Raw genomic sequence first — 9,477 nt, 5'->3', positions numbered from 1 at the left:
TTCTCAACCAGTGTGTCATGACCCCTTTGGGGACCACATATACATTATCCTGCACATCAGATTTTACATTACAGTTCATAACAGTAGCAAAATTACACTTATGAAGTAGTGATTTTATATATATATGTATATATACATATATACACACATATATATGTATATATACATATGTACATGTATGTACACACACACACACACACACATATATATATTTGGTTGAGGATCACCACATTAATTATGAGGAACTGTATTGAAGGATCATAGCATCAGGAGGGTTGAGAACCACTGTCCTCCTGTGATGTCTAACACAGATGTTCAACACATTGCCCTCCACAAAGTACCCTGAGCCTGGTATTTAGAACTGAGGAGGCATCTGAGGGATGGGATAGCTGATCTGATGTGAGGTGCAGGATGACTCTAAAACCAACAAAAGCCCCACACACCAATCTTGATGAGGGCAGTAAGAAACTGGATCCCTTGTGCACAGTTGGTGGATTGCAAAATATTGCAGCCACTATGGGAAAATAGTATGCAGTGTCCACACTATTGAGAATAAAATCGCTGGGCTGGGGAGATAGCTCTGTCAGAGATAGCAAGGCTAATAGTAGGACCCAAGGAGTTTGATCCCAGAACCTTAGAACTTCTGAAAAGAAAGAAAAAAAGAAAGAAAAAAAAGCCAAGCAACACACTTATAAACCTGGTGTCGGGGTGGCAGAGACAAGAGATAAGAAGATTCCTGGAGCTCCCCATCTAGCTAGCCCCACCTACTTGACAAGGTCTTTGGGATGGGTCATTTTCTTAGCTACTTTTCTTATTTCTCTGATCAAATGTCTGATGGGAAGCAACTTACAGGAAGAAGGGGTTGTTTTGACTCTCAGTTTGAAGGAACACAGTCTGTCATGGAGAGACGGCTTGGCCATAGGAGCTTGAAGTGCCCCATTGTATCCACAGGTGGCTTGGAGTGCTTGCCCCATTGTATCCACAGGCAGCTTGGAGTGCTTGCCACATTGTATCCACAGAAGGCTTGGAGTGCTTGCCACATTGTATCCACAGGCAGAGGATATGGACTAAAGAGAAAGTGGGTGTGGGCTGTCAAGCCTCAAGTTCATCCTCAGTGATTGATCCCTCCAGGAAAACTCAGGTTCCTAAAGGTCCCACACCCTTCCAAAACAGCTCCAGAAGCTGGGAAGCAAGTGGTCAAACATGCTAGCCTGTGGAGGATGTTTTACATCAAAAACTGAAGCAACAGGTTGAAGATCCTTTATCCAGAATGCTCAAGACTGGAACAATTTAGATTTTTAGTATTGTTGTTGTTACACAGTATTTTAAGGAACCCCCAAAATAAACAGAAAGCCTGGGTTGAAGTTGAGAAAACAATTTGTTATAATGAAACAGAAATACAGGATTCCACTGAAAATGAACAGCTGGCAAAGGATGGTTGCACTTAAACCTCCAAGAGGGTCAAATGAAGTCAGTTACGTGGATTAGACCAAGACTGGTTCGGACAAACATGGGTACCTGCATTCCAGCATGAGCAGCACATGGCCCCTCCCAGCAGTTAGTTTGTAAGCAGTCTCTCATGCTTGGTCCTTCTGCCCCATGTGCTGGACCAAGTGGCTTCTTCTATACTGGCTGTGCACAAGCCTCTTGGGCATGACACAAACCCAAAAGGAAAGCTTAAGAAAATCTTATCTCAGGGTGGGAATTGCACGCATCTGATTGAGCGTGTCAGCTACCATTTATGTAATATCAGTGTAGGCCGCACCAACTTTGACCAAATCGAAGTTGCTACCATGTGTAAGCCAGCCAGCCATGCCTGGCCCGGTAGCAATACCAGGGTTTCCAATTTACTACCTTCACCATCAACAGCGCAGACACACCTTTAGTTTTAGCTACTAACAGGAAGTCTTTAAGGGAGATGTAGAACTCTATCCCAGAGACCACACATTGTCGACGACAACACAGGCTCCTTCGGGGAAACGTTTTTGGGATCACAAAGATGAACAGAGGAAATATTAAAATGTCAGAGTATATGACAGGTAAGGGAGAGGCCGGAAAAATGTTCACTCACAAGGACCAACCCATTCCTGTTCAAACACTAGGTCTGGGTGACTGGATAAACAACAAAACACACTCAACCAAATCAAAGGGAAGTAGGGGTTCATGTAACACAGTAGCAAAAGGTAGACGGGACCAACTAGTGGCAGTTAAGTCCACGGCCTATTGTGATAGGTCCCTTCCAGCATCAGCCAGGTTTCTTATGTTTTCTCAAGGTTATTTTTTCCTCATTTTGTAGGCGTGGTGACTTTAACAAGAATCTAACAGGCGGGCAGGATTCAATCATAGATTTCAGGATCTGTCTGTGCCATGCAAGCCTCCAACTCAGCATCCTGGTGTCCTTTAGTTTTCAACATGTATGCATCCGATTGGTTGTCCAGCTGCTCCTTGGTCAATACAGGGCAAGCGAGGATATCTCTTCTTTCCCAGCCACGACCTCAGCCTTTGCCTCTAAAACCCCCTCTTCCCCGACCTATCATACCCCGACCTTGGAGTGACATGCAGCCCCTAAGCAGAGTCCTGGGTGCACATCCCCCACGTAGGTAGTCCTCCCGGGTGGGTGAGCGGGGTGGGTGGGGGTAGAGGGCAAAGGGCAAAGGGCAAAGGGCAAAGGCAAAACTCTCTGGGTTATGGGTAGACCTCTTTCTCTAATCGCTCCCCTGGCCAGGGTACCTATGTGTCAGTCTAAACGTGCCTGGATGTTACTCTTACCCAGGCGCTGCTTTAAGCTCTGCTTAAGTTTTAATGCTGCCTGGACAGAGGGTCTATTCTCCATCTGCTGGGCCAGTCTTCTGTTTCTGGCCCTGGCTAGCTGCTGCTGCTGCTGCTTCGTGGAAACCTGAATCTTCATTGGCATCGGCTGTTTGTTCTTTAGCATATTAGTAAAATGCTCATTTAGAGACCTCTTGGTGGTGCTTTTTTAGCACAACTTTCGGCGCTGACTGCGCAGCCATCTTCATATCCTGAGAATCGAAGGGGACGCAGGCGCTCTCCTGGGGCTGCGATGGGTGGGCTGGCCGCCAGAGCCTGAGCTGACAGGAGACTGCTCCCGTTAACTAGCTGGGCGGTTGGGTTAGATGCTTAAACCGTATGATGCGAAGCTCACTGGTGGGTTGGGGTGTCTAACCGTCTACCCTCCCGTCAGGCCTGCCCTTTCCTGCCTTTCATTCTGTGTCACCAAAGCCGGCGCCGCCAACTCCCACTTTGGTGTCCTAGATTTTTAATATTTTTATATTTGGAAATATTTGGATGTTTATGATGTGGTATCTTGGGAGTGGGGCCCAAGTCTAAATATGAAATTCATTTTTGTTTCGTAAGTATCTTATGCATGTGGCCTGAAAGTAATTTTCACGAGATTTATTTTTTTTTAACAATTTTGGGCATGAAATAGGATTTCAAGATATGTGATTTTTTTTTTTTCCTGTCATCACCAGTTGGTTCTTAAAAATTGCTAATTTGGAGTGTTTGGGATTTTTGGATTCCAGATGTTTATCCTGCACTAGGGCTCTGTGAGGCCGGTCCTAGTGTCTGCTTATCAACCTGCTAGTTCAAGGATGAGACATTGTTCCCACACCATGTGCATGAATGGACCCACGGTGATGGATGGTGCCCTGGCCTAATCATAGATACTCCACCCTTTCTAGACCCAGTGTTCAGATGGCACCTCCTTCCCTGCTTTTAAAATACATTTCTTGGACTGCGGATGTGTGTAGGCATAAGTGTTTGCTTAGTGTGTATGAAACCCTGGTTATAATTCTCAGCAGCACCAAAATTGGACATGGTGGCCCCTGCCTGTCATTTCAACACATGGAAGGTAGAGACAGGAGGGCTGGAAGTTCATGCTCACTCTTAGCTACACAGAGTTCAAGGTCAGATTGGGATGCATAAGACCCTGTGCAAATACTAATGAACTAACTAATGTTTCTTCTATTGTCTGCCCATAAATCCTCAGATGGCATAGGCTGTCTCAGAAGAAGGAGGAATGGAAAAAATGAGTTAGCCTGTTCTGTAGAAACACAGCCTGATGAGTGTCAGGTGAGTGGCAGGGCCATTTACGAGTCTCCTGGACTTCAGCCCTCACTTCCTTTTCTGAGTCATCCCCAGCCTCTCTTCCAGAGATGTGATAAGGGACCGGCTCAGCCAGCGAAAGGGCTTGCTGAGCAAACCTGACAACCTGAGCCCACCCCTCCCAAGTCACAAGGGAGAACTCTCTCCCAGTAACTGTCCTCTGACTTCCTCCACACAGGGCTCCTCCACCACTAACAATAAATTAGAAACCTAAGACTTAACTGTGCTGCCTAAATGTTTTGGGGGGTCTGCATGGGCTCACACTTGCTATCAATGGCAGTGGATCCGTCGGATGGACATTGCAGGGAGAAATCACACATTATTTGTAGTCTCTCCCTCCCCCCCCCCAGCCACCATGAGGTGCTTAGAGACCTGAGACTTGACAAACAGCACAAAGCTTCCCCTCATCCATGGCCTGAGTGATGCTCGGCATCTCAGTTCTCTTTAGCTGCAGAGAATTCCTGGCCACATATGATAATTAATTAGCTGTGTGCTTCCAGCTCTGGGTGATTGCCTCTCATTAGATGCTGAAGGGGCCCCTGTGTGGTTGCATGCTTGGCTTCTTCCCATGGTGCTTGGGGAGGCTACATAAAGAAAACCACCATGAGTATAATTATGAGAAAGGGGGGGGGGGAAGGCGCCAGAATCTTGTCACGTGACTTTATTTATTAGGTTGGTGTTTCTTTCTTGAGATGTTGTAAGCAGAATAGTTGAGGTGCTGGTCTGTTATTGCAATGAGAAAATAATACCCGGACGGATGATCGATCTCGGCCACTCGATCCTGACTGCAGGATAGAAATAAAAAGGAGGCCCTTTAAAGCACAGGTGGCATTTCAGAGGGCGCTGCTGCGCTTTGCTCTCTGGCAATTTGTTTTTTTCCGGTGGCTGTGAGCTCTGATTTACCTCAGAGCTACTATCTGTACTGTTGTTGCTAATGTTATGCCAGCCGAGCGAGCGAAGTGTGAAAGGCCGTCTTTGTTCTTGGGGAAGCAATGAGTTCTGTGTCCTTAAAGTGGAAGAAAAAGCAGGGGCCATTCTTGTTTTGTTTTCTGAATGTTCACGAGGATGAAATAAGAGATGTAGTAACAGCACAGCCCTGTGTTTTGTCGTGAAGATGGACTGTTGTAATGGTTATTGCCCCCTTCCTCTGGTGGGGTTTGGTTGTCTGCAGAAAATTCACATCCTCCCAACTTTGAACCATCTGAGTCCTTCAGGGGATGTCAGTGACTGGCGTCCCCTTCTTCCTGCAATCCTTTTCAGGTGCACTGGGACACCCAAACACTGCTGTACTGTGTACTACTTCTACTAAGACTTGTATGTTAGCAAAACGAGGGACATCTGGGGACACGCACCCTAAGAGCTCGTGTATCATTTCAGCTGAAGGTTTGCAGTCTGTTAGTGTGTGCTTTGCCTTGTCAGGTAACCCCAATGCCTGTTTTGGTATAGACGAAGCTTGGGATACCCCCTTTCTCTCTTCCCTCTCCCTCTCAGCCCCCCTGTACTGTCATGGATATTTTGGGCATTTTTCTTAATGCCATAACATCATTCATCGGGACAGCCTTAATAAGCCTGCAATTAGTCATTCATTGGGACAGACTCAATGGTTTAATAGTCAGGCTGCTGGGAAGAGGTGAAGAGGGAGGGGGAGAGAAATATCAGACTTCGGAAGAGTCAGGAAGGTGGGGTATCTAAGGGACCCCTGAGAGAGCTTTTTATCAACAAAATGGATCAGGCTCGCAGGCAGTAAAACTTTCAAACGACCTTCATGTCAAAATATTAGGCTGCCTTTTTCCGCTGGATAGCAGTTTAATAAACATAAAAAGCACACATATCATTCAGAGAGTGGCAAAGTTGGTCTCAGAAATGTAGCGTTCCCTTTTTAAAGAAAGAATAATGTTTCCCCATGTGGTGGAGAAAATGACACCATGTCTCAGCCCTCTGTGACTGGAGAATAGGTATTTACAGCAGTCGCTGAGCGTTCTTTAGCCCTTTCTTCTAGCCAACACTGAACTGTGTGTGCAGCCAACATATACGAGCATGAGAGGTACAGATTTTATAGAAAAATATGTATCATTTCCATCTGGTGAAGACACCTGCAGGTCTCAGAAATTTCCAAGTACTCAAGGGCGTTACTAAGAGGCGAACTAGTCAGGGGTGGGGTTTCCACCAAGTATGTGGGGGGCGTGGCGGGGGTGGGGCGGAGTCATCAGAACTTCCAACAACACGTAATGTTTTCTTGGCTGAAATAATTTCTTGTAAAGGTAGAACTTCAGGAACGCAGACAAATGTTTGAATTCAAACTGTCTAAATGACAGGAAATATAAATAAATACGTCCCAGAGAAGTCGTAGTTTCTGCTCTATCCCAGTTCCCGTTTCAAGGGAGCGCTAGCAGGGTGGATGAGCACTGATAAGGGCCTGGATCAGGAAGGGGTTAGCCTAAATACAAAGCGGGAGGAGCCAGTCTGGGGAACCAAGGAACTACACTGAGGAGTGGATGACAGAAAGCCAGGACAGAGAACGCGAGACCCCGTAATTGCTTGTCAGTTTCTACGAATGCCGTAGTCACCGGGCAAAGAAAGATAATGTACACTAAAAGTGTTTTGTCAAGGAAAAAACGTAAGACGCACATCGAGTTTCATAGTCGGTGCAAGATTTAAAAGGTGACACCGCTTTGCTTTCAGGGAGAAAAAATCCTTCCTGTGTTTGGGGTTCGAATAAGACCAACACCCTGCAATGTACAAAAGTCCTGACCCTGTGCTCCCCTCTGCCTCCTCTGCTGCTGCTTGTTTATCACTGCATACATGTGTGACTGTGGTAGGCATGGGCTTCTAGGTTTCCCCATTCTGCTGCCATGATGGAACGCTGGGGTCTGTGGTCACTTTAACTTTTGTTTTTTTTCTTCACAAGGCTGTGTGCTCAGACACTGCTTGCTCTCTGGGTTCTGGCTACGGATGGGTGTGGCTTGGAGGAGGTGGGAGGCAGTCAGCTGACTCTTTACATTGTCACAGCTTGGCTATGTGAGCATAGGCTGGTCAGGATGACCCTGGTGGTTGTGTGTGTTGTGACTGAGTGTGAGGAGGGTCAGAGGACAAATGGACAGGGTCTCACTGCCCTGGAGCTTACCAAGCAGTCTGCACTGGCTGTCAGTGGTCCCCAGGTGTCTATCTGTCCATCTCCACCTCCTCAGCCCTGGGATTGCAAGCATGTGTTACTCCACCTAGTATTATTATATTTTTAAACATGGGTCCTAGGAATCAAACTCGGGCCTTCAAGCTTATGTAAGACAAGGATATTTCCTCTGCCTAGCTTTGCTTTTATCATTTCTTTGAAGTTACAATCTTTGCATTTATTTGTTTATTTTACATACCAACCATAGTTTCCCCTCCCTCATCTCCTCCCACCCTCCACCCCCCACCCCAGTTTGCTTTTTAAAGAGTGTAATGCCATCAGATCTTATCTATTGTCTATTTCTAGATTTTAAACAAGGAAGGTCTGTTTCTTTGATGTCCGTGGTAAGGCTCTTTAAAATAGAAAACAACTCAGTTCCAGGATTAGAGACAAACAAAGAGGCATGTCCTCACGGTTTGGGCTGGCATTCAAGCTGGGCTCAGGATAGGGCTTGGTAGGGTGGAGAAACATTACAGGACTCAAGCCCAAGACTTGGGTTCCCCTGGCAAGATGTGAACCCCAAAAGGGGCCGTAAAGATCTTTGGCTTTTGGGGTACTTAACAACCTGGAAGCTAGTCTAAGCTCATAACACCATCTGTGGCTCGGATTCTTATCAGAGCACCGGTTTCCCATCTGAACAATCCCACAGTCTTAGCTGCCCTCGGGGCTACACATCTGGGGCACGAACAACTGTGTGTCTCTAGCAGCCATTGGGGTCTATTTTTAGAGCCCTAAGTAGTCTTAGTAGATCTGGATTCTTTGGAGCCATGCTCAGGCAGGCTCACAGAAAGGAAGCCACGGGGCTCTGTGTGCCTGTGTGTAATGAATGGGCTGGTTCACTCAGATATCACCCAGCACTGGTCACAGTTCATGGCCTCCCCTGTGACTATGGCCCTGTGACTCGACTCCTTTGCTGATGAGCAAAATAGCTTTAATGAAGTGAAGTCACCCTCTGTGATTAAATATTCATCCCAACTCTTTTCAAGTTTGGCCAAGGTTCCCTTTGCTTAAAAACAAACAGCAGACTTGCCCACACCATGTGACTTTGGTTTACTTGGTGCTAAAACTGGACAAGTCGACTTCAGCATCCCTAAAACAAGCCATTCGCATGTTTTGAAATAGGAGAGGAAGGCTTTCTCTGTAAGAGATGAAGTGGGGTCTAGTTTTAATTAGCCTGCATTTTGCTGTATTTACTTGCAGAGCTGAGAACTGTCTGTACATTCCTCTATTTAGGTCATCCTCTGTCCCCAGAAGGGATTAGAGTCTAGACCTAAGGAACTCCAGGAAGCTGGGAGAGTTTTAAACAAATTCAAGAGATTTAATCCCTTAAAGGCATACATTCTTTCCAATTTTGTCCCTTTATACAAAGTGACCTCTATTCTAGGAGAGACGGTAGCAGCTACCTATTCTGATCATTGATATTCCCATGTCCAGGGGGCCTCACAGCCAGTCCTGGTTGGTCATCTTCAACTGTTCATGGTTGTTGTTGTAATTACTGAAAACATGTCGGCTTCTGCCTTCATTCATCATTGTAGGACCGACGCCAACATGGCCGTGGAAATGGGGGACAGTGTTGGCTTGACTTATCCCTGTCATTCCTGCCATGTTGAGATGGTGTGAGTCTGTACCCACAGCCAGGGTCCTTTTCCAAGAGGACAGGTAGGACAAAGAGTCTGGACCTGGGACTGGGAAGGAGAGTTGGCTAGTGGGGACTATTGCTAAAAGTCAGTTAAAATAAGCTCTTCCTGATTCATTAATAATGTATGCTCTAGACTTGTCAGTAACCATGACCCATAATCTGACCGTCCCTCCCTTAGAAATTACTTGGTGCTCAAGAACTTCACTCCACAGGGACTTGACTTACAAACATGTGGTTAGGGGTTTTTACAGCCGTGGCCATACTTGATGCAGCTGTCAGAGTGTTTGTTTTAATGAGGTCAGAGTTTGGTTCCAAGACAATCCCTCCGTGTGATGGCTCACATTGATTGATGCCTATAAACCCAGTTACCTCCAGATCCCAAGCTGGGGAAGCCTGAGTTCAAATCCAGTGCTGGACCCCGTGGTGTCTAAGAAAATGACTTGGGTGCTTCCTTCAGGAATGTCTCAGGTTTCTCACAGCTCTCTCTCTCTCTCTCTCTCTCTCTCTCTCTCTCTCTCTCTCTCTCTGCGTCTGGGGACAGTCC

General features: G+C 46.4%; 1 pseudogene; it reads right to left on the bottom strand.

Moving 5' to 3' along the window:
• Window positions 1–2,336: 2,336 nt before the first annotated feature.
• On the bottom strand, window positions 2,337–3,011 carry LOC127237673 (chromatin target of PRMT1 protein-like; annotated as a pseudogene).
• Between the last annotated feature and the right edge of the window lie 6,466 nt (window positions 3,012–9,477).

Source organism: Phodopus roborovskii, unplaced genomic scaffold (genome assembly GCF_943737965.1).
Source record: "Phodopus roborovskii unplaced genomic scaffold, PHOROB, whole genome shotgun sequence".
Lineage (NCBI taxonomy): Eukaryota > Metazoa > Chordata > Mammalia > Rodentia > Cricetidae > Phodopus > Phodopus roborovskii.
This window is presented reverse-complemented; position numbering and strand designations above follow the sequence as displayed.